Source organism: Oncorhynchus keta, chromosome 7 (genome assembly GCF_023373465.1).
Source record: "Oncorhynchus keta strain PuntledgeMale-10-30-2019 chromosome 7, Oket_V2, whole genome shotgun sequence".
Classification (NCBI taxonomy): Eukaryota; Metazoa; Chordata; class Actinopteri; order Salmoniformes; family Salmonidae; genus Oncorhynchus; species Oncorhynchus keta.
Genome location: NC_068427.1, coordinates 37,562,643 through 37,585,940, shown reverse-complemented (window position 1 = coordinate 37,585,940; position 23,298 = coordinate 37,562,643). Strand labels below are relative to the sequence as shown.

At 48.2% G+C, this 23,298-nt stretch overlaps 1 protein-coding gene across 5 annotated transcripts in view; it reads left to right on the top strand.

The window, feature by feature from the left end:
• LOC118385854 (semaphorin-5B-like) overlaps positions 1-23,298 on the top strand; it is a 355,620-nt gene that overhangs the window by 44,532 nt on the left and 287,790 nt on the right. For all 5 annotated transcript variants that reach the window (XM_052522729.1, XM_052522727.1, XM_052522725.1 and 2 more), the window contains exon 2: positions 18,757-18,830. The gene's annotated coding sequence lies outside the window, so the exon portion shown is untranslated. The remainder of the gene's footprint in view (positions 1-18,756; positions 18,831-23,298) is intronic.

The following is a 23,298-nucleotide window of genomic DNA, read 5'->3' as shown; positions in this document are numbered from 1 at the left end:
GTCCTTCTCTTATCCACTAATCTATCTTTCTCTCACTGGCCTACGCTGTTTGAGGCACACAAGTCCTCCCTCACTATCTCCCAGTGGAGTTTACCCAAAGTCCTTTGTTTTTATTCAACAGCGTTAGACAGTCCTTCACATCTGAGGCTGGGCCCAGTCCACCTGAAGGCCAGACACAGACAAGGAAGATGAATCACCTTGTAGCCTTTTATATGACATTACTTTGCTTCACCTCTCCCCACTTTCCCTCCTTTTCTGGCTGTCAGCTGCGAAATCAAATGAGTCTCTAAGACAACTGAGTGGTATGACTGAGTGGCAGAGGGACTACTACTGCGAACCAGGGAGGCCTAAGACCATATTCATAGGTATTTGGTATTTTGATATTTTATTATTATCCCCATTAGCTGTTGCAAAAGCAGCAACTACTTTTCCTGGGGTCCACACAAAACATAATACAGAATTACAAAATACATAACATCAGTTGACAAGAACAGCTCAAGGACAGAACTACATACATTTTTTTTAAAGGCACACATAGCCTACATATCAATACATACACACAAACTATCTAGGTCAAATAAGGGAGAGGCGTTGTGCCGTGAGGTGTTGCTTTATCTGTTTTTGAAACCAGGTTTGCTGTTTATTTGAACAATATAAGATGGAAGTTCCATGCAATAATGGCTCTATATAATACTGTACGATTTCTTGAATTTGTTCTGGATTTGGGGGACTGTGAAAAGACCCCTGGTGGCATGTCTGGTGTGGTAAGTGTGTGTGTCAGAGCTGTGTGTATGTTGACTATGCAAACAATTTAGGATTTTCAACACATTAATGTTTTTTTATAAAAACAAGAAGTGATGCAGTCAGTCTCTCCCCAACTCTTAGCCAAGAGAGACATGGCATGCATATTATTTATATCCACCTTCTGATTACAATTAAGAACAAAATCTCCCGCTCTGTTCTGGGCCAGAGTGCAGCTTAACTAGGTCTTTCCCTGCAGCACTGGACCACACGACTGGACAAGAATCAAGATAAGACAAAACTAGAGCCTGCAGAACTTGCTTTTTGGAGTGTGGTGTCAAAGAAACAGAGCATCTCTTTATTACGGCTCAACCTCTCCCCATCTTTTATTTTATTTATTTATCCGTTATTTTACCCGGTAAGTTGACTGAGAACACGTTCTCATCTTTACAACCATTGAATCAAAATGTTTTGACCATGACAGTTTACAATCTAAGGGAATGCCAAGTAATTTAGTCTCCTCAACTTGTTCAACAGCCACACTATTCATTACCAGATTCAGCTGAGGTCTAGAACTTAAGGAATGATTTGTACCAAATACAATGCTCTTAGTTTTAGAGATATTCAGGACCAGTTTATTACTGGCCACCGATTCCAAAACAGACTACAACTCTTTGTTAAGGGTTCCAGTGACTTCATTAGCTGTGGTTGCTGATGAGTATATGGTTGAATCATCAGCATACATGGACACACATGCTTTGTTTAATGCCAGTGGCAGGTCATTGGTAAAATTAGAAAAGAGTACAGGGCCTAGAGAGCTACCCTGCAGTACACCACACTTTACATGTTTGACATTCGAGAAGCTTCCATTAAAGAAAACTCTCTGAGTTATATTAGATACAGTCGATAGCTCTGAATCCACAATATGGCAGAGGTTGAAAAGCCATAGCACATACGTTTTTATGGTCAATAATATCAAATCTTCTTATTATCAATTTATTTCAACCAATCATCAGTCATTTGTGTCAGTGCAGCACATGTTGAGTGCCCTTCTCTATAAGCATGCTAATGTTCATTTGTTTACAGAGAAATAGCATGTATTTGGTCAAATACACCTTTCTCCAACAGTTTGCTAAGAGCTAGCAGTAAGCTTATAGGTCTGCTGTTAGAGCAAGTAAAGGCCGCTGTGTGTGTGCTGCGAGGTTGAGGCTACGAACCCATAGGCTTGGTTCTCTCATCCCTTCCAGACTTCTGGGAGGGAGAGTGGACAATGAGCCCATCATAGCAGATTTAAGCAATGTCCCCACCCGCTCTGTCAGCTTTCATGGCTGGGATCAGTTCTTTCCCCTTCTGGCGCACAGCTTCAAGATAGTCCTCAGTGAGGAAGATATACGTTCCTCTAACGTTCTTGACTCTTTCCAGAATAGCTACCTTGTACTTGAACCTCAGGAACACTATCGTTCTGGGCCTATCACCTGGGCCGTTGGTGGGTTTTCCGGTCCTGTGGGTGCGCTCCACTTCACTCTTCCTGTGGTCCATCTTCAATTTCTCAGAGATCATTTTCCTCACTTTGTCCTTAGACTCTCATGTGGAGATTCTGCAATTCTGTCCACAATCATGTTGTTCCGCATTGATTGTCCCTCGTCTGATTCATCTGTCATTGTTGTCATGGATTCACACACAGAACTGATGTCCTGTTGTAACAACTGCTTGTAGGTCTCTTTTAGTTTTTTTAAAGATCCTTCACGTGTGATAGAGAGACACCACTGTCCTCAACGGTACCCCCGCCGGCTTTGGTCTTTGTCATGTAGCTAGCAACGTAGGTTACGCTGTTCCAGACAAGGCAGGTCACAGGGAAAATTGAAAACAACAAACAGCAGGGATCTAGACAGCCACAAACCTGGGACAATCTGCTGTCCCAGCCCCAATGGCTAACCGCATCATGGGCTGTGTTCAAGAAAACTTTGCTAGCTTGATATGCAGCTAGCTAACAGCTAGGCTAGCTGCGAACCAAATAGCTCCTCAGACCAGTCCTTGGTCGGCAGGATCACTGGAAATAGACAAGCAGTCCCAGTAACTGATGCCAACTGAGTCGCAGGATTCAAACTAAGACGCTAGATAGCTACCAATAACTTTCCAATGCACTTTCAAACAACAAACTTTTCAAAAAAATGAAACCGATCTCTTCCTCATTCCGCGTTTAACAGGAACTGACGTGCTGAAACATCTGACCTGGAGCAGATGTTTCTGGAATAGATGTTAGGAGTGCTGATCTAGGATCAGGTCCCCCCCATCATTATAATGACATTCATTATGATCTAAAAGGCATATATTTCGAAATCCTGATTTAGCAGATGCTCTTAACCAGCAATAATTTCTGATGAAAAAACATGTGAAAAATCGGTAGTTGGGTGGTTTGATCCCTGAATGCTGATTGGCTGACAACCGTGGTATACCAGACTATATACCACAGGTATGACGAAACATTTATTTTTGCTGTTCTAATTACGTTTGTAAACAGTTTTTAACTTCTTGCGTCGAGCCATCCCGGATCCGGTATCGTGACTACAGCCTCAAGCTCATTACCATAACGCAACGTTAACTATTCATGAAAATCGCAAATGAAATGAAATTAATCTATTTGCTCTCAAGCTTAGCCTTTTGTTAACAACACTGTCATCTCAGATTTTCAAAATATGCTTCTCAACCATTGCAAAACAAGCATTTGTGTAACAGTATTGATTGCTAGCGTAGCATTTAGCGTTAGCATTCAGCAGGCAACATTTTCACAAAAACCAGAAAAGGATTCAAATAAAATAATTTACCTTTGAAGAACTTCAGATGTTTTCAATGAGGAGACTCTCAGTTAGATAGCAAATGTTCCGTTTTTACAAAAAATATTATTTGTGTTGACAAATCGGTCCGTTTTCTGCGTCACGTTTAGCTACGAAAAAACCTGTATCCAGGATTGTGTAAATCTATCCGCAAGCTCATTAGCATAACACAACGTTAACTATTCATGAAAATCGCAAATGAAATTAAATTAATCTATTTGCTCTCAAGCTTAGCCTTTTGTTAACAACACTGTCATCTCAGATTTTCAAAATATGCTTTTGAACCATAGCTAAACAAGCATTTGTGTAACAGTATTGATAGCTAGTGTAGCATTTATGCCTGGCTTTCAGCATGCAACATTTTCACAAAAAACAGAAAGGATTCAAATAAAATAATTTACCTTTGAAGAACTTCAGATGTTTTCAATGAGGAGACTCTCAGTGAGATAGCAAATGTTCCGTTTTTACAAAAAATATTATTTGTGTTGACAAATCGGTCCGTTTTCTTCATCATTCTTCATCACGTTTGGGTAAGAAAAAAAAAGAAAATTAAGTCATTAAAACGCGAATTTTTTCCAAATTAACTCCATAATATCGACAGAAACATGGCAAACCGATGTTTAGAATCAATCCTCAAGGTGTTTTTCACATATCTATCGACGATAAAATCCTTCGTGGCAGTTGACTTTCTCTTCTGAAGAAATGGAACGCGCATGGACCTACAGATTACGCAATAATTTCGACACAGGACACTGGGCGGGACACCAGGTAAATGTAGTCTCTTATGGTCAATCTTCCAATGATATGCCTACAAACACGTCACAATGCTGCAGACACCTTGGAGAAACGACACAAAGGGCAGGCTCATTCCTGGCGCATTGACAGCCATATAAGGAGACATTGGAACACAGCGCCTTCAGAATCTGGGGCATTTCCTGTATGAAACTTCATCTTGGTTTTGCCTGTAGCATTAGTTCTGGGGCACTCACAGATAATATCTTTGCAGTTTTGGAAACGTCAGAGTTTTGTCTTTCCAAGGCTGTCAATTCCATGCATAGTCGAGCATCTTTTCATGACAAAATATTGCGCTTAAAACGGGCACGTCTTTTTATCCAATAATGACATAGCGCCCCCATAGGTTGAAGAGGTTAATAGCAAATAAGGCACCTCTGGGGTTTGTGATATATGGCCAATATACCACGGCTGTCATGGCCGTTGCTGGAAGAAGACCAAGGTGCACCGTGGTGTGCGTACATTTTCCTTTTTATTTCAAATTTTCGCCCAAAAAACAACAATCGAAAAAACAACCGTGAAGCTTACAGGGCATTAGTACCACAAACAAAGTTAACTACCCACAACGAAAGTAGGGAAAAAGGGCTACCTAAGTATGGTTCCCAATCAGAGACAACGATAGACAGCTGTCCCTGATTGAGAACCATACCCGGCCAAAACATAGAAACACAAAATCATAGAAAACAAAACATAGAATGCCCACCCCAAATCACACCCTGACTAAACCAGATAGAGACATAAAAAGGCTCTCTAAGGTCAGGGCGTGACAACGGCTAAGGGCTGTGTCTGTGATGCGTCGTGCCATATACCACACCCCCTCGTACCTTATTGCTTAAATATACAATTTTGGAAATAAACTCTTCATTTTGTCTCTGGCCTGTATAGCAGATCTCACTTAAAGTAAACTGTCGCTCATGGAGTGACAAGTGAGCCTCTTAGCACAGCAAGCGATGGAAGCTTTGTCTTAGGTCTGCTCTGCATATTCATTACAAGTTCTCTGACCGCACACTAGGCTTTCTCTATGAGATGTATACTGATTCCCCCTGTAGTAAGGTACTGTTAGCCACACTGCGTCCTCCTCTCCTCTCCACCCACTCTCTTTCCCAGGTGCTGGGTCTTGTTACAACCTCAGTTGTGGGTCGTAATTACTGATGCTCCCTCTCCATTCCAACTGCGGCTAGTTCCAGGCCAGCGGTGGAAGGAAGGCAGGTAGAACAGAACAGGGCTGAGCGGAGCGGTGCCTGGTACCCCCCTCCAGGTGGTCTCTGCTGGCCCAGCTATTGCAGTGTTCCCTCTCCGCACCACACCCTGCCTCCTCATCCCCCAGGCAGGCTTTTTGTTCTGGGCCTTGACTGCTGACTGCATGCCCCAAATCCTGAAGCCTGGAGGAGCTCCATGGGGGACGATTGGAAAACATGGAACATTCTGATGATATGCCTGGGCCGCAGCATATCAGACAAGTTTCTGTGTCATCCAGAGCTGTGGGCCTGATCCAGGTCTGTGGGCCTGATCCTGGTCTGTGGGCCTGATCCAGGTCTGTGGGAAACCTGGAGGAATGGATAGAGAAATGTTAACATTTGGTATTTGGAGCCCTTGTTGTTAGGAGATTTCAGTTTTTTTATCAAAGGGGAGAAAGGGAGTGAGACGGGTGGAAGAAATCATAATGGAGATGTAATAACAATGTAATGTAATAATAATACAGTACCTAACACAGGTGATTTGATCTGTGTCAAGGATACCTTGACTCTAAGTTACTGCGTAAACTTTTCACTGGGCTTTTGTTGAAACAACATCATGGATCAGCCTGCTTGATAATAGTGTTTGTTACCTGAGTAACCAGTCACTGCAGTCAGCATATAATAATCACACAGTGATGGCTATAGTCCACCTCCCCTCTGAGCCCACTACAAACTGTAGTCAAACCAGCCAGGCTACAGTCCACCTCCCCTCTGAGCCCACTACAAACTGTAGTCAAACCAGCCAGGCTACAGTCCACCTCCCCTCTGAGCCCACTACAAACTGTAGTCAAACCAGCCAGGCTACAGTCCACCTCCCCTCTGAGCCCACTACAAACTGTAATCAAACCAGCCAGGCTACAGTCCACCTCCCCTCTGAGCCCACTACAAACTGTAATCAAACCAGCCAGGCTACAGTCCACCTCCCCTCTGAGCCCACTACAAACTGTAATCAAACCAGCCAGGCTACAGTCCACCTCCCCTCTGAGCCCACTACAAACTGTAATCAAACCAGCCAGGCTACAGTCCACCTCCCCTCTGAGCCCACTACAAACTGTAATCAAACCAGCCAGGCTACAGTCCACCTCCCCTCTGAGCCCACTACAAACTGTAATCAAACCAGCCAGGCTATAGTCCACCTCCCTCTGAGCCCACTACAAACTGTAATCAAACCAGCCAGGCTACAGTCCACCTCCCCTCTGAGCCCACTACAAACTGTAATCAAACCAGCCAGGCTACAGTCCACCTCCCCTCTGAGCCCACTACAAACTGTAATCAAACCAGCCAGGCTACAGTCCACCTCCCCTCTGAGCCCACTACAAACTGTAATCAAACCAGCCAGGCTACAGTCCACCTCCCCTCTGAGCCCACTACAAACTGTAATCAAACCAGCCAGGCTACAGTACTGCAGGCTAGATGCTTACCAGACCCCCTCTCCTCTCCATCCACAGTGCTAGTGTTGTAATGTTTACTCCGCTAGCACAGTCCTGAAATCAGCAGCCTTAGGACTGTGTGTGTGTGTGTGTGTGTGTGTGTGTGTGTGTGTGTGTGTGTGTGTGTGTGTGTGTGTGTGTGTGTGTGTGTGTGTGTGTGTGTGTGTGTGTGTGTGTGTGTGTGTGTGGGTGGGTGGGTGGGTGGGTGATGGAGGAGGTGGGTTCACACACACAAACGGTGCTTGGGTAAATCCCCCCTCACAGCACACCATCATGCTGGGAACAGTGTGATAGCACTGTGAGATCACCGTGGAGACGTGTAAAACATCGCTCAGCCTCTGGGAAGCAGAGAGAGATGCTGTCTGATGTACGCTTCCCTTCATTACCTCAAGCAGAGATTGGCCTTTCACAGGAAACTTCTTTGTTTTGTTTTGTATTTAGTTTTTAAACCTGTTTTAAACCTAATTTAAGTGGCTGTGATGATGCAGATAGGAGACATTGGAATTCATTTAAAAAAATTATCTGGAGATAATTCGGGATTGGCAGGCTGGTGTTCGAGCTGTGTGTGTGTGTGCCCTTGCAGTCTCCAGTCTTCAGCAGCCCAGAAACACACAGTTGAGTGGAGGTGAAGAGACAGAAACACACAGTTGAGTGGAGGTGGAGAGACAGAAACACACAGTTGAGTGGAGGTGGAGAGACAGAAACACACAGTTGAGTGGAGGTGGAGAGACAGAAACACACAGTTGAGTGGAGGTGAAGAGACAGAAACACACAGTTGAGTGGAGGTGGAGAGACAGAAACACACAGTTGAGTGGAGGTGGAGAGACAGAAACACACAGTTGAGTGGAGGTGGAGAGACAGAAACACACAGTTGAGTGGAGGTGAAGAGACAGAAACACACAGTTGAGTGGAGGTGGAGAGACAGAAACACACAGTTGAGTGGAGGTGGAGAGACAGAAACACACAGTTGAGTGGAGGTGAAGAGACAGAAACACACAGTTGAGTGGAGGTGGAGAGACAGAAACACACAGTTGAGTGGAGGTGGAGAGACAGAAACACACAGTTGAGTGGAGGTGGAGAGACAGAAACACACAGTTGAGTGGAGGTGAAGAGACAGAAACACACAGTTGAGTGGAGGTGGAGAGACAGAAACACACAGTTGAGTGGAGGTGGAGAGACAGAAACACACAGTTGAGTGGAGGTGGAGAGACAGAAACACACAGTTGAGTGGAGGTGGAGAGACAGAAACACACAGTTGAGTGGAGGTGGAGAGACAGAAACACAAAGTTGAGTGGAGGTGGAGAGACAGAAACACACAGTTGAGTGGAGGTGAAGAGACAGAAACACACTGCAAGGGGGAGGATTTAGTTAGCCAGTCTGAACACGCCTCCCTCTGTATCCACAAGCTCGGACTTGTTGTCCACGCTCTCTCACTCACTCCTTCACTAGTGTGCGGTTACACAAGTGCCTGTGCAGTTTATAATGAGCTGCTGTATTTTACTGCCGGTGAGCTCAAGAGACAGAGAGAGAAAAGGAGAGAGAGACAGAAAGAGAGAGAGAGCGAGAAAGAGAAAAAAGGAGAGATTGAGTAAAGAGAGACAGAGATTGAGAGAGAGAGAGAGAGAGAGAGAGAGAGAGAGAGAGAGAGAGAGAGAGAGAGAGAGAGAGAGAGAGAGAGAGATAAAGAGAGATAAAGAGAGATAAAGAGAGATAAAGAGAGACAGGGATATAGAGAGAGAGAGCTTTGCTCCGTAGTCCTGTCATGGTGTGATCGTTGGTTTCAGTAGGGTTGTTAACCTGCTGTCAAGAGCTTTGATGAAAGGCCTGAGACACTCTTCTGGAAACAATGTTCCTCTGCCAACACAGGCAACTATCTGAGATATAGGACTTCGTTTTACAGGGACAGACCACTGGGAGGGAGAATAGCAGAACCCGGTAATGTATAATTTCCCTCGTCAAGGTGATACTATGGTTTCAGGATGTGAAAGCTGGTTCGTACGAGGCTAGCTAAGACGCTGGCTTTGTCCCAATTCAAATGCATTATATAGGGAATAGGGTGTCATTTGGGACGCAGACACTGTCTAGCTCTGTCAGGCTGACCTTTTAAAGCACTGGCTCTCCATGTTTTCATTGATTTATTGAGTGTGGCCCCTGGCCCTCCGCTGCTGTGGTCATCTCAACTCAGCTCATCACTTCATCCTGAGTTCCCAGACCAGACCTACTGTAGCCTCCTGGACCAGACCAGACATAGCCCCCTGTACCAGACCAGACCAGACCTAGCCTCCTGGACCAGACCAGACCAGACCTATCCTCCTGGACCAGACCCAGCCTCCTGGACCAGATCAGACCTAGCCTCCTGGACCAGACCAGACCAGTCCTATCCGCATGGACCAGACCCAGACATGGACCAGATCAGACCCAGCCTCCTGGACCAGACCCAGACCTGGACCAGACCAGACCCAGCCTCTTGGACCAGACCAGACCTAGCCTCCTGGACCAGACCAGACCAGTCCTATGCGCATGGACCAGACCCAGACCTGGACCAGATCAGACCCAGCCTCCTGGACGAGACCAGACCTAGCCTCCTGGACCAGACCAGACCAGACCAGACCTAGCCACCTGGACCAGACCAGTCCTAGCCACCTGGACCAGACCAGACCTAGCCTCCTGGACCAGACCAGACCAGACCTAGCCTCCTGGACCAGACCAGACCTAGCCTCCTGGACCAGACCAGACCCAGCCTCCTGGACAAGACCTAGCCAGACCAGACCTGCCAAAAATAAAATTAAACCAACTAGTGTTCAGTGAAATAACAACACAATGTCAAATACAGGTAGCCTAGTCAAATAATTCACATCCAATCACATTAACCGTTACTCTCTCGCAGGAATTCCACTAACGGTCCGTATTTAGCCAAACGTAGCTGCGGCACATGTTGGTATCTGTACTGATGGCAGAAAAAAACATGACAGGGAGACATAGTGGAGTGGTAACGCGCATGCAAGCAGTTGCTACTGACGCCACTTGGGTACACTGCAGCATCCACCGAGAGTCTTTTGCTGCCAAGGGAATGCCTGACAGCTTGAAAGACGTTTTGGACCCTGTAGGGGAAATTGTTAACTTTGTTAATGCAAGGCTCCTGAACTCTCGGGTATATTCTGCACTATGCAATGATATGGGCAGCGACCATGTAACGCTTTTACAATATACAGAAGAAGTGCGCTGGTTATCATTGAATTGAGTGACGGATGTCACGGAATTCTAGGAGTGGTGGGTGTAGAGTCAGGCGCAGGGAACAATACTTCCAATGGATGCGTTTATTTCGCTTGGACTCTCTCTCTCTCTCTCTCTCTCTCTCTCTCTCTCTCTCTCTCTCTCTCTCTCTCTCGCTCTCTCTCTCTCTCTTTCAATTCAATTTAATCTCTCTCTCTCTAAATTGTCCCCCTCTCGCTCTCTCTTGCAAAATTCAATGTAATCTCTCTCTCTCTCAATTCAATTTTCTCTCTCTCACAATTCAATTTTCTCTCTCTCTCTCTCTCTCTCTCTCTCTCTCTCTCTCTCTCTCTCTCTCTCTCTCTCTCTCTCTCTCTCTCTCTCTCTCTCTCTCTCTCTCTCTCTGTAAATATCTCCCTCTCTTTTTCTCTTTCTCCCTCCTTCCCTCTTTTCCAGCCACCCTCTCTCTCCCCCGCGCTTCTCCCCAGAACACTCTAACTGACCGCCAGGCAGGTCTTCAGGGGTGACTCTGGAAGAACTCTTAAACCCTGTGCCTAGTTGGCACAGCCCAGGCAGTCTAACTGCAGCTCTGCTCTGTCTCTGTACTCCTCTAATCTTAATGAAGTCCTTCACTAACTGCCACTCCTTCACTCCTCTAGCAGTTTGGGAGGCTGTGTGTGTACCGGTGCTGTTGGATGGTGCCCTGAGGAGCGCTGAGGAAGCTAAATGAAATGCATGTAGATTGATAATTCCCTGAGGAGCTCTGAGGAAGCTAAATGGAATGCATGTAGATTGATAATGCCCTGAGGAGCTCTGAGGAAGCTAAATGGAATGCATGTAGATTGATAATGCCCTGAGGAGCGCTGAGGAAGCTAAATGGAATGCATGTAGATTGATAATGCCCTGAGGAGCGCTGAGGAAGCTAAATGGAATGCATGTAGATTGATAATGCTCTGAGGAGCTCTGAGGAAGCTAAATGGAATGCATGTAGATTGATAATGCTCTGAGGAGTGCTGAGGAAGTTAAATGGAATACATGTAGATTGATAATGCCCTGAGGAGCTCTGAGGAAGCTAAATGGAATGCATGAAGATTGATAATGCTCTGAGTCAGTCGGACTGACTGAGAAGTGAACAGGTCAAACTAATTTGACTAACATATAGGCCCACCGGTAGTTTCCTCAGACTTTCATATCCATTAACTAGTAATTATGATTTCTTATCCATGAATACCACAAGTTACATTTGTCTACGAGTCTCAGACAGTTTTAAAGAACCTCCATGATGAGGTTAATAAAGGAAAACCCAACCTACAACGTATATGGTTATTCATTGTCCAGCTGTGTTAACTTCCAACCAGCAAAGAAGCATTTCTTTCACATCGCCTTAATGCCATATTACCCCCATTGAGTCTAGTGCATCCCTGCTGCACCATGTTACAGTGTGTTAGCATTGTTATCTGTGGTACCAGTGGCACCAGGCTCCCTACAGGGAACAGTCACACCAGGCTCCCGACAGGGAACCACCAGGCTCCCTACAGGGGACAGTCACACCAGGCTCCCGACAGGGAACCACCAGGCTCCCTACAGGGGACAGTCACACCAGGCTCCCGACAGGGAACCACCAGGCTCCCTACAGGGGACAGTCACACCAGGCTCCCGACAGGGAACCACCAGGCTCCCTACAGGGGACAGTCACACCAGGCTCCCTACAGGGGACAGTCACACCAGGCGCCCTACAGGGAACCACCAGGCTCCCTACAGGGGACAGTCACACCAGGCTCCCTACAGGGAACCACCAGGCTCCCTACAGGGGACAGTCACACCAGGCTCCCTACAGGGGACAGTCACAGCAGGCGCCCTACAGGGAACCACCAGGCTCCCTACAGGGGACAGTCACACCAGGCTCCCTACAGGGAACCACCAGGCTCCCTACAGGGGACAGTCACACCAGGCTCCCTACAGGAGACAGTCACACCAGGCTCCCTACAGGGAACCACCAGGCTCCGTACAGGGAACCACCAGGCTCCCTACAGGGGACAGTCACACCAGGCTCCCTACAGGGGACAGTCACACCAGGCTCCCTACAGGGAACCACCAGGCTCCTTACAGGGAACAGTCACACCAGGCTCCCTACAGGGGACAGTCACACCAGGCTCCCTACAGGGGACAGTCACACCAGGCTCCCTACAGGGGACAGTCACACCAGGCTCCATACAGGGGACAGTCACACCAGGCTCCCTACAGGGGACATTCACACCAGGCTCCCTACAGGGGACAGTCACACCAGGCTCCTTACAGGGAACCACCAGGCTCCCTACAGGGGACAGTCACACCAGGCTCCCTACAGGGGACAGTCACACCAGGCTCCCTACAGGGGACAGTCACACCAGGCTCCTTACAGGGAACCACCAGGCTCCCTACAGGGGACAGTCACACCAGGCTCCTTACAGGGAACCACCAGGCTCCCTACAGGGGACAGTCACACCAGGCTCCTTACAGGGAACCACCAGGCTCCCTACAGGGGACAGTCACACCAGGCTCCCTACAGGGAACCACCAGGCTCCCTACAGGGGACAGTCAGACCAGGCTCCCTACAGGGGACAATCACACCAGGCTCCCTACAGGGGACAGTCACACCAGGCTCCCTACAGGGGACAGTCACACCAGGCTCCCTACAGGGGACCACCAGGCTCTCTACAGGGGACCACCAGGCTCCTTACAGGGGACAGTCACACCAGGCTCCCTACATGGGACAGTCACACCAGGCCCCCTACAGGGGACAGTCACACCAGGCGCCCTACAGGGAACCACCAGGCTCCCTACAGGGGACAGTCAGACCAGGCTCCCTACAGGGGACAGTCACACCAGGCACCCTACAGGGGACCACCAGGCTCCCTACAGGGGACAGTCACACCAGGCTCCCTACAGGGAACCACCAGGCTCCCTACAGGGGACAGTCAGACCAGGCTCCCTACAGGGGACAGTCACACCAGGCTCCCTACAGGGGACAGTCACACCAGGCTCCCTACAGGGGACAGTCACACCAGGCTCCCTACAGGGGACCACCAGGCTCTCTACAGGGGACCACCAGGCTCCTTACAGGGGACAGTCACACCAGGCTCCCTACATGGGACAGTCACACCAGGCTCCTTACAGGGAACAGTCACACCAGGCTCCCTACAGGGGACAGTCACACCAGGCTCCCTACAGGGGACAGTCACACCAGGCTCCCTACAGGGGACAGTCACACCAGGCTCCCTACAGGGGACAGTCACACCAGGCTCCATACAGGGGACAGTCACACCAGGCTCCCTACAGGGGACAGTCACACCAGGCTCCCTACAGGGGACAGTCACACCAGGCTCCCTACAGGGGACAGTCACACCAGGCGCCCTACAGGGGACCACCAGGCTCCCTACAGGGGACAGTCACACCAGGCTCCCTACAGGGAACCACCAGGCTCCCTACAGGGGACAGTCAGACCAGGCTCCCTACAGGGGACAGTCACACCAGGCTCCTTACAGGGGACCACCAGGCTCTCTACAGGGGACCACCAGGCTCCTTACAGGGGACAGTCACACCAGGCTCCCTACAGGGGACAGTCACACCAGGCCCCCTACAGGGGACAGTCACACCAGGCTCCTTACAGGGGACAGTCACACCAGGCTCCCGACAGGGGACCACCAGGCTCTCTACAGGGGACCACCAGGCTCCTTACAGGGGACCACCAGGCTCCCTACAGTGGATCACCAGGCTCCCTACAGGGGACCACCAGGCTCCTTACAGGGGACCACCAGGCTCCCTACAGGGGACCACCAGGCTCCTTACAGGGGACCACCAGGCTCCCTACAGGGAACCACCAGGCTCTCTACAGGGGACCACCAGGCTCCTTACAGGGGACCACCAGGCTCCTTACAGGGGACCACCAGGCTCCCTACAGGGGACCACCAGGCTCTCTACAGGGGACCACCCGACTCCTTACAGGGGACAGTCACACCAGGCTCCTTACAGGGAACAGTCACACCAGGGTCCCTACAGAGGACAGTCACACCAGGCCCTACAGGGGACAGTCACACCAGGCCCTACAGGGGACAGTCACACCAGGCTCCCTACAGGGGACAGTCACAGCAGGTCCTACAGGGGACAGTCACACCAGGCCCTACAGGGGACAGTCACACCAGGTCCTACAGGGGACAGTCACACCAGGCCCTACAGGGGACAGTCACACCTGGCCCCACAGGGGACAGTCACACCAGGCCCCACAGGGGACAGTCACACCAGGCCCTACAGGGGACAGTCACACCAGGCCCTACAGGGGACAGTCACACCAGGCCCTACAGGGGACAGTCACACCAGGTCCTACAGGGGACAGTCACACCAGGCCCTACAGGGGACAGTCACACCAGGCCCCACAGGGGACAGTCACACCAGGCCCTACAGGGGACAGTCACACCAGGCCCTACAGGGGACAGTCACACCAGGCCCCACAGGGGACAGTCACACCAGGCTCCCTACAGGGGACAGTCACACCAGGTCCTACAGGGGACAGTCACACCAGGCTCCCGACAGGGGACAGTCACACCAGGCCCCACAGGGGACAGTCACACCAGGCTCCCTACAGGGGACAGTCACACCAGGTCCTACAGGGGACAGTCACACCAGGCCCCACAGGGGACAGTCACACCAGGCCCTACAGGGGACAGTCACACCAGGCCCTACAGGGGACAGTCACACCAGGCCCCACAGGGGACAGTCACACCAGGCTCCCTACAGGGGACAGTCACACCAGGTCCTACAGGGGACAGTCACACCAGGTCCTACAGGGGACAGTCACACCAGGCCCCACAGGGGACAGTCACACCAGGCCCTACAGGGGACAGTCACACCAGGCCCCACAGGGGACAGTCACACCAGGCTCCCTACAGGGGACAGTCACACCAGGTCCTACAGGGGACAGTCACACCAGGCCCCACAGGGGACAGTCACACCAGGCCCTACAGGGGACAGTCACACCAGGCCCCACAGGGGACAGTCACACCAGGCTCCCTACAGGGGACAGTCACACCAGGTCCTACAGGGGACAGTCACACCAGGCTCCCTACAGGGGACAGTCCCACCAGGCCCTACAGGGGACAGTCACACCAGGCCCCACAGGGGACAGTCACACCAGGCCCCACAGGGGACAGTCACACCAGGCTCCCTACAGGGGACAGTCACACCAGGTCCTACAGGGGACAGTCACACCAGGCTCCCTACAGGGGACAGTCACACCAGGTCCTACAGGGGACAGTCACACCAGGCTCCCTACAGGGGACAGTCACACCAGGCCCCACAGGGGACAGTCACACCAGGCTCCCTACAGGGGACAGTCACACCAGGTCCTACAGGGGACAGTCACACCAGGCTCCCTACAGGGGACAGTCACACCAGGCCCCACAGGGGACAGTCACACCAGGCTCCCTACAGGGGACAGTCACACCAGGTCCTACAGGGGACAGTCACACCAGGCTCCCTACAGGGGACAGTCACACCAGGTCCTACAGGGGACAGTCACACCAGGCCCTACAGGGGACAGTCACACCAGGCCCTACAGGGGACAGTCACACCAGGCTCCCTACAGGGGACAGTCACACCAGGTCCTACAGGGGACAGTCACACCAGGCTCCCTACAGGGGACAGTCACACCAGGCCCCACAGGGGACAGTCACACCAGGCTCCCTACAGGGGACAGTCACACCAGGTCCTACAGGGGACAGTCACACCAGGCTCCCTACAGGGGACAGTCACACCAGGCCCCACAGGGGACAGTCACACCAGGCTCCCTACAGGGGACAGTCACACCAGGTCCTACAGGGGACAGTCACACCAGGCTCCCTACAGGGGACAGTCACACCAGGTCCTACAGGGGACAGTCACACCAGGCCCTACAGGGGACAGTCACACCAGGCCCTACAGGGGAGAGTCACACCAGGTCCTACAGGGGACAGTCACACCAGGCCCTACAGGGGACAGTCACACCAGGTCCTACAGGGGACAGTCACACCAGGCCCTACAGGGGACAGTCACACCAGGCCCTACAGGGGAGAGTCACACCAGGTCCTACAGGGGACAGTCACACCAGGTCCTACAGGGGACAGTCACACCAGGTCCTACAGGGGACAGTCACACCAGGTCCTACAGGGGACAGTCACACCAGGCCCTACAGGGGACAGTCACACCAGGCCCTACAGGGGACAGTCACACCAGGCCCCACAGGGGACAGTCACACCAGGCCCTACAGGGGACAGTCACACCAGGCCCTACAGGGGACAGTCACACCAGGCCCTACAGGGGACAGTCATACCAGGCCCTACAGGGGACAGTCACACCAGGCCCTACAGGGGACAGTCACACCAGGTCCCACAGGGGACAGTCACACCAGGTCCTACAGGGGACAGTCACACCAGGTCCTACAGGGGACAGTCACACCAGGCCCTACAGGGGACAGTCACACCAGGTCCCACAGGGGACAGTCACACCAGGTCCCACAGGGGACAGTCACACCAGGTCCTACAGGGGACAGTCACACCAGGTCCTACAGGGGACAGTCACACCAGGTCCCACAGGGGACAGTCACACCAGGTCCTACAGGGGACAGTCACACCAGCGGTGGACTCGCACCAACCTGTCACTTCGAAAGCACTCAATGGTCTTGGAGTCTCTGCATTTGCACTTTATATTTATTGTGGTACAGCGTGATGTAAGCAGAATTCAAACAATTACAATGCAAAAAATCTACATGTGTGTATAATCTTAATTCAGTGAAGGTAGTCATGTCTCTCTCTGTGTGTGTGTTTGGTGGTGGAGAACATGTCCCCTCCTGTCCCACTGTGAACCAGAGATGGGAACAGGATGATACTCTTCTCAGCAATTAGCTAAAAAAATAAAAAAAATGTTAATCCCCCGTCGTTCACGCAATGTAATGGTCTAATACTTTATGATCAAGAAGTGGAGAGAGCGTGGGTGACACAGAGAAACAGAATGGTGCAGTTTGAGACCATGTGGCAGAAAGTGATGTGGGGGCTGGAGATAGGGGTGGGGGTTAGTGGGTCTGGACAGATGTGATGTTTGTATGATGTAGTCGTTTGTATGTGTATGTTTTGTATTGTTGATAAAATATCATAAAATAAGTAAAGAATGAGGTGAATCAGCAGACTTTTCTCCAGTTTTCCTACAAGTTAGTGTTTGGGCATTTTAGTCATTCTAGTAAAATATGTATTTGTTTACAGACATGTTGTGTTTGAATAAGTGTTTGTCTCAGTCTGTCTCTATGTGTGTCTGTGTGTGCGTGTGACAGTGGCTGAGTAGAACAGGTTCGACACAACTGAAGTTAAAACCCCAGTTAGCCTTTGTATTGATGAGGATTCTCTGCCCTCTTGATTTGGTGGAAGAAAGAGAGCAGTAGCCCATGTTGACACAGGAGAATGTGGCTGCTTGCTTTGTGCAGCCATAACATTCCCACCACTGTCTGTCTGTAGTGGTGCTGCCTACAACCAAATTCAGGATCTCCATAGCAAGTCCTCCAGACATCCCTATTTGAATTGGTCCACCTGTTTTTGTATTTGCTCCCTAATAGCGGTATTACAACTAATTCCTCAGAACTAGCAGAGAAGGAGGCACCAATCTACAGTTTATCTTTGATCGTCATGGCTCTAAACTCAAGCTACAGGCACTTTCTCAAAGTGTAAGTGCTTGCTTAGCGGCATACAACATAGCAGAGGAAGAGGATACACGTCTAGAGTCTAGGTTCTACACAGCAAAGCAGAGCTTTAGCCAACTGCCAGGGTTGTACAGGCAATGTTTTCTCTCGCTTTCTTTTCTTTTCAAGTGAGAAAAAAATATGCTGTTAATTGACCAAGCGGGAGGGACAAGATTTCTGAGCCTCACACAGAGGTTTCCGTAGAAACTTTGGAAGGCTATTTTGTTCCAATTTGCTCTGTGGTGTTAACTTAAGATCAGAAGCCTAAAGGACAAATGGTAACTGTACAGTATATTAGCCTGCAAGTTTGATTCATTCAGCTGGAAGGTATATACTGTATCTTTGGCTAATTTATGTTAATGAAGTCTATAAATTAAACTACAGTAAATTAGCCTTTAAATGTCAGCCTACAGTATTTGGTTTACTTGAAAATGTTTAACTGCAATGAACTTGTTTGAGATTTAGTTGGGGTTGGGGAGCCATCTTTTCTCTGTCCCTTTCTCCCTTCACCCACCCCACCCCATGAAACCTAAGAAACTCCAGTTGAAATGCCATTCCAGGTCCGCCCTCTCACCTCCATTGTAAAAGTTGTCGGTGTGTGTACGAGAGTGTGTGTGGCTCTTTGTGGCACTCCACACTACTTATGGGAAGAAGACGAACGACTGGTGTGAATTGAAAGACTCACCCCTCCCCCTTCTCTGTCTCTCCTCTCTCTCTCTCTCTCTCTCTCTCTCTCTCTCTCTCTCTCTCTCTCTCTCTCCATGAAAAAGGTTTCTAAAGGATAGAACAGCCCTCTCAGCCCATCCCTGTAGCCGCAGGACCATGTGCCAGTGATGACTAGCTGGTGAGTATTGTGCTTCGTTCTCTTCTGCTACACTTTGATCAAGTTTAAAACTTTATCATCCATTTCTGGGGTTAAAATGGGAACATGTCTTTGGGATAGCGCATGCACGTATCGATGGGACACATTGGGAGATAGTAGCTCAGTTTTGTACCGTCAAAACTGTGATTATATGTAGAAGCCAGACAACATAGTTTAAATCAGGCCCTTAAAATCGATAGATCAATATATCCCCAAGTAACTGGGAGAGAGTGAGCAGTGCATTATACACAACAACGATCTGTGTGTAAAGATACACTGAGACTCGACCACAACAAGCCATGGCTTCTCTTGGAGGAAAAGACAAAGAACAACTTGGAGATGCAAATGAGAGCAGCGAACAGCTGAAGGATATCCAGGAAAACATGTTTTCAATGCTCTTAATACTCACCAAAACAAACAAACTGTTACAATCTGTAGTTAAAAAAGTGTATTTGCTCAAACGGAAAGTAGAGCCTGTCAGATATGTATATACATGGTGGGCACGTGGATGATCAAGACAATAAAATTGGCCTTCTGGAAACAAAGGTGCAAACTTTAGAAGATTAGCTGGATCAGCTACAAAACAGATTGAGACAAAATAATATAAGAATATTGTCCCTACCAGAAGACGAGGAAAAAGGGGACCTTTCCAGCTACGTGATCAAACTGATATTGGAGGAGCTTGAAGTGGATGTATCACCAGACGATGTGGAGCGATGCCATTGGGTTGGCGTGAAGCAGAAGAACTCTACATATCCTCCTCGCATGGTAATATTTAATCTGTGGAACTCTCAGATCAAAGTCAACATTCTACAATGCCCTGGTAAAATGACCACGAGTTCTGGAGGGATTAGGAAACGATATCAAACCTTTATTATTCCTTGTTTTCATTACAATTAAGATTTAATGGTGGTTATTGGTGAGAATGGAGAGGGGCTCTATCCGGGGGATTGGGATTGTTTGCTGGGAGGGCATCACACACTTCTTTGAGGTGTGCGTCACCCGAAATAGACCCCATCCAGCCACTATATTTTTCTTAAATTTCTAAGGTAATACAAACCAACCATAGTACTTAAGTGGCAGTCTTTCTTCAACTGAAGTATTTTCTTCAAATGTATATATCGTATCCACAGTTTCTTTTAGGTACATTTTTTAGGTAAATTTGGAGAAGAATCGGAACTAAAATCGGAACTAAAAAGCAGACCTGGTGTTTTTAGATAAAATTCATGCTATATTAGATCAAATACAGACAGGAACCATTATTTAGCAGGTGACTCAAATTATAAATTCAATATTGATTGAGAGACGTAGTAATAAAAAAGTAAAATTTAGTCAAATGCCTTTGAGGCGTACATTAGGGGAATGATAATCCCCTACTCAGCTAAAGTTAAATCTGATATTGAAATAAAAATTACATCAAAATACATCACTATCATAGAAAAAGCCCATAAAAATCTTTACAAGGTAAAGAAGAAAACAACATTTCAGGAATACGATATTTTACTTCTGAAGAAAGCTGACAACTACAAGATAAACTCAAATAAAGCATACTACTTAATGGCAAATAAACCTGGTAAGTATCTCACAGCTCTCACAAAACAAATACATGCTAAACCAGTTGTAATTTTAAAAGATAAAGACACAAAAGCGGTAATTAGAAACAACAACGATATTAAGTATAATTTTAACAGCTTCTATGAAAAATGTATATAAATGAGAATTAAACAACAGTTGGACGGATCCTATAGCATTCTTAGACTTAACAACTCTGAAGCAATTATCAGAAGACAAAAAAATGAGTACTAAGTACAGAGACCCGCCCCCCAAGAAGAAATGTTAAGTACAGTTAAAACGTTCACACAGGCAAAAGCACCAAGAATGGACGACTTTCCCATAGAATTCTATTCAACATTTTGGGTCAAAGTAGTATTTACATAAATGATAACAGACATGTCACTCAATTGAGTACTTCCTAGTTCCTTGTATCAAACAGTTATTTCCATTATATTAAAAGCAGGAAAATCTGGAGAGTCCCCTGCTGATTATAGACCCATGAGTTGAATCAAATCATCTCAAATCAAATCCAATTTTATTTGTCACATGCACATGGTTAGCAGATGTTATTGCGAGTATAGCGAAATGCTTGTGCTTCTAGTTCGAACCATGCAGTAACATCTAACAAGTAATCTAACCTAACAATTTCACAATAACTACCTTATACACACAAGTGTAAAGGAATGAATAAGAATATGTACATAAAAATATAGGAATGAGCGATGGCCGAACGGCATAGGCAAGATGCAGTAGATGGTATAGAGTACAGTATATACATATGAGATGAGTAATGTAGGGTATGTAAACATTATATTAAGTGACATTGTTTAAAGTGGCCAGTGATACATTTGTTCCATCCATTTTTTCATTATTAAAGTTGCTAGAGATGAGTCAGTATGTTGGCAGCAGCCACTCAATGTTAGTGATGGCTGTTTAACAGTCTGATAGCCTTGAGATATAAGCTGTTTTTCAGTCTCTCGGTTCCTGCTTTGATGCACCTGTACTGACCTCGCCTTCTGGAGGCGAGGTCACAGGCAGTGGCTCAGGTGGTTGTTGTCCACAGGCAGTGGCTCAGGTGGTTGTTGTCCTTGATGATCTTTTTGGCCTTCCTGTGACATCGGGTGGTGTAGGTGTCCTGGAGGGCAGGTAGAGAGCCTTACAGTTGTGGGCGGAGCAGTTGCCGTACCAGGCGGTGATACAGCCCGACAGGATGCTCTCGATTGTGCATCTGTAAAAGTTTGTGAGTGCTTTTGGTGACTAGCCAAATTTCTTCAGCCTCCTGAGGTTGAAGAGGCGCTGCTGCGCCTTCTTCACCACGCTGTCTGTGTGGTTGGACCATTTCAGTTTGTCCGTGATGGGTACGCCGAGGAACTTAAAGCTTTCCACCTTATCCATTACTGTCCCGTCGATGTGGATAGGGGGGTGCTCCCTCTGCTGTTACCTACCCTCATCACCTGGGGGTGGCTGACACCACACTCCGAGGGCCCTCACTTCCTCCCTGTAGGCCGTCTCGTCGTTGTTGGTAATCAAGCCTACCACTGAAGTGTAGTCTGCAAACTTGATGATTGAGTTGGAGGTGTGCATGGCCACGCAGTCATGGGTGAACAAGGAGTATCGGAGAGGTCTGAGAACGCAACCTTGTGGGGCCCCAGAAATAATACAATATCTAATGAAATTGCTTTAGAAAGGTGCACAAGGGATGTCCCCTCTTCCTCCTCCTGTTTGCACTGGCTTGCAGAAAGAATTAGACAGAATCCAGACGTAACTGGTATCAGTATTAGTAAACATGAATATAAGATACATTTTTTTGTAGATGATCTCCTGATATACCTAAACAGTATTGAAAACTCAGTGCCCCCGTTGCAAAAAATATTTTCCGAATACAAAAAAAATCGCAGAATATAAAATGTATGTGAAAACCCCCCAAAATAATAGCAATAGAATTAAACTCTCCGCACATAACTTTCAATGTGTGTTTGTAGAAGTTTTCAGGTTGTGATTGATCTTGTTATTGGTCTTGTTATTAGATAGGACAGTGTTTAGTTTCCAACTACGTATCACAACCTGTCTGGATAGACTGTAAACTCTCCTTCCAGACTCATATCAAACATCTCCAATCCAAAATCAAATCTAGAGTCCGCTTTCTATTCCGCAACAAAGCCTCCTTCACTCACGCTGCCAAGCTTACCCTAGTAAAACTGACTATCCTACCGATCCTCGACTTCGGCGATGTCATCTACAAAATAGCTTCCAACACTCTACTCAACTGGATGCAGTTTATCACAGTGCCATCCGCCATCTGATCATTTATCACTCCAGTGTTAATCTGCAAAATTGTAATTATTCGCCTACCTCCTCATGCCTTTTGCACACAATGTATATAGACTCTCTTTTTTTATACTGTGTTATTGACTTGTTAATTGTTTACTCCATGTGTAACTCTGTGTTGTCTGTTCACACTGCTATGCTTTATCTTGGTCAGGTCGCAGTTGCAAATGAGAACTTGTTCTCAACTAGCCTACCTGGTTAAATAAAGGTGATATAAAAAATAAATAAAAAATGGTTGGACCAGTGGAGACCTAACGTAGGAAGCTCGAAGCCATCTATCACTCCATCTCTCTCCATCTATGTCTCTCTGTTTACCCCCCCACCCCCGTCCTCCTCATCTTCTTTATAGCCCATGTAGCAAAGAGAGGAGGGGTGGTGAGATGGAGAGAGGTGGGGTGGTGAGATGGAGAGAGGAGGGGTGGTGAGATGGAGAGAGGAGGGGTGGTGAGGGAGAGAGGAGGGGTGATGAGATGGAGAGAGGAGGGGTGGTGAGGGAGAGAGGAGGGGTGATGAGATGGAGAGAGGAGGGGTGGTGATGGAGAGATGGAGAGAGGAGGGGTGGTGGGGG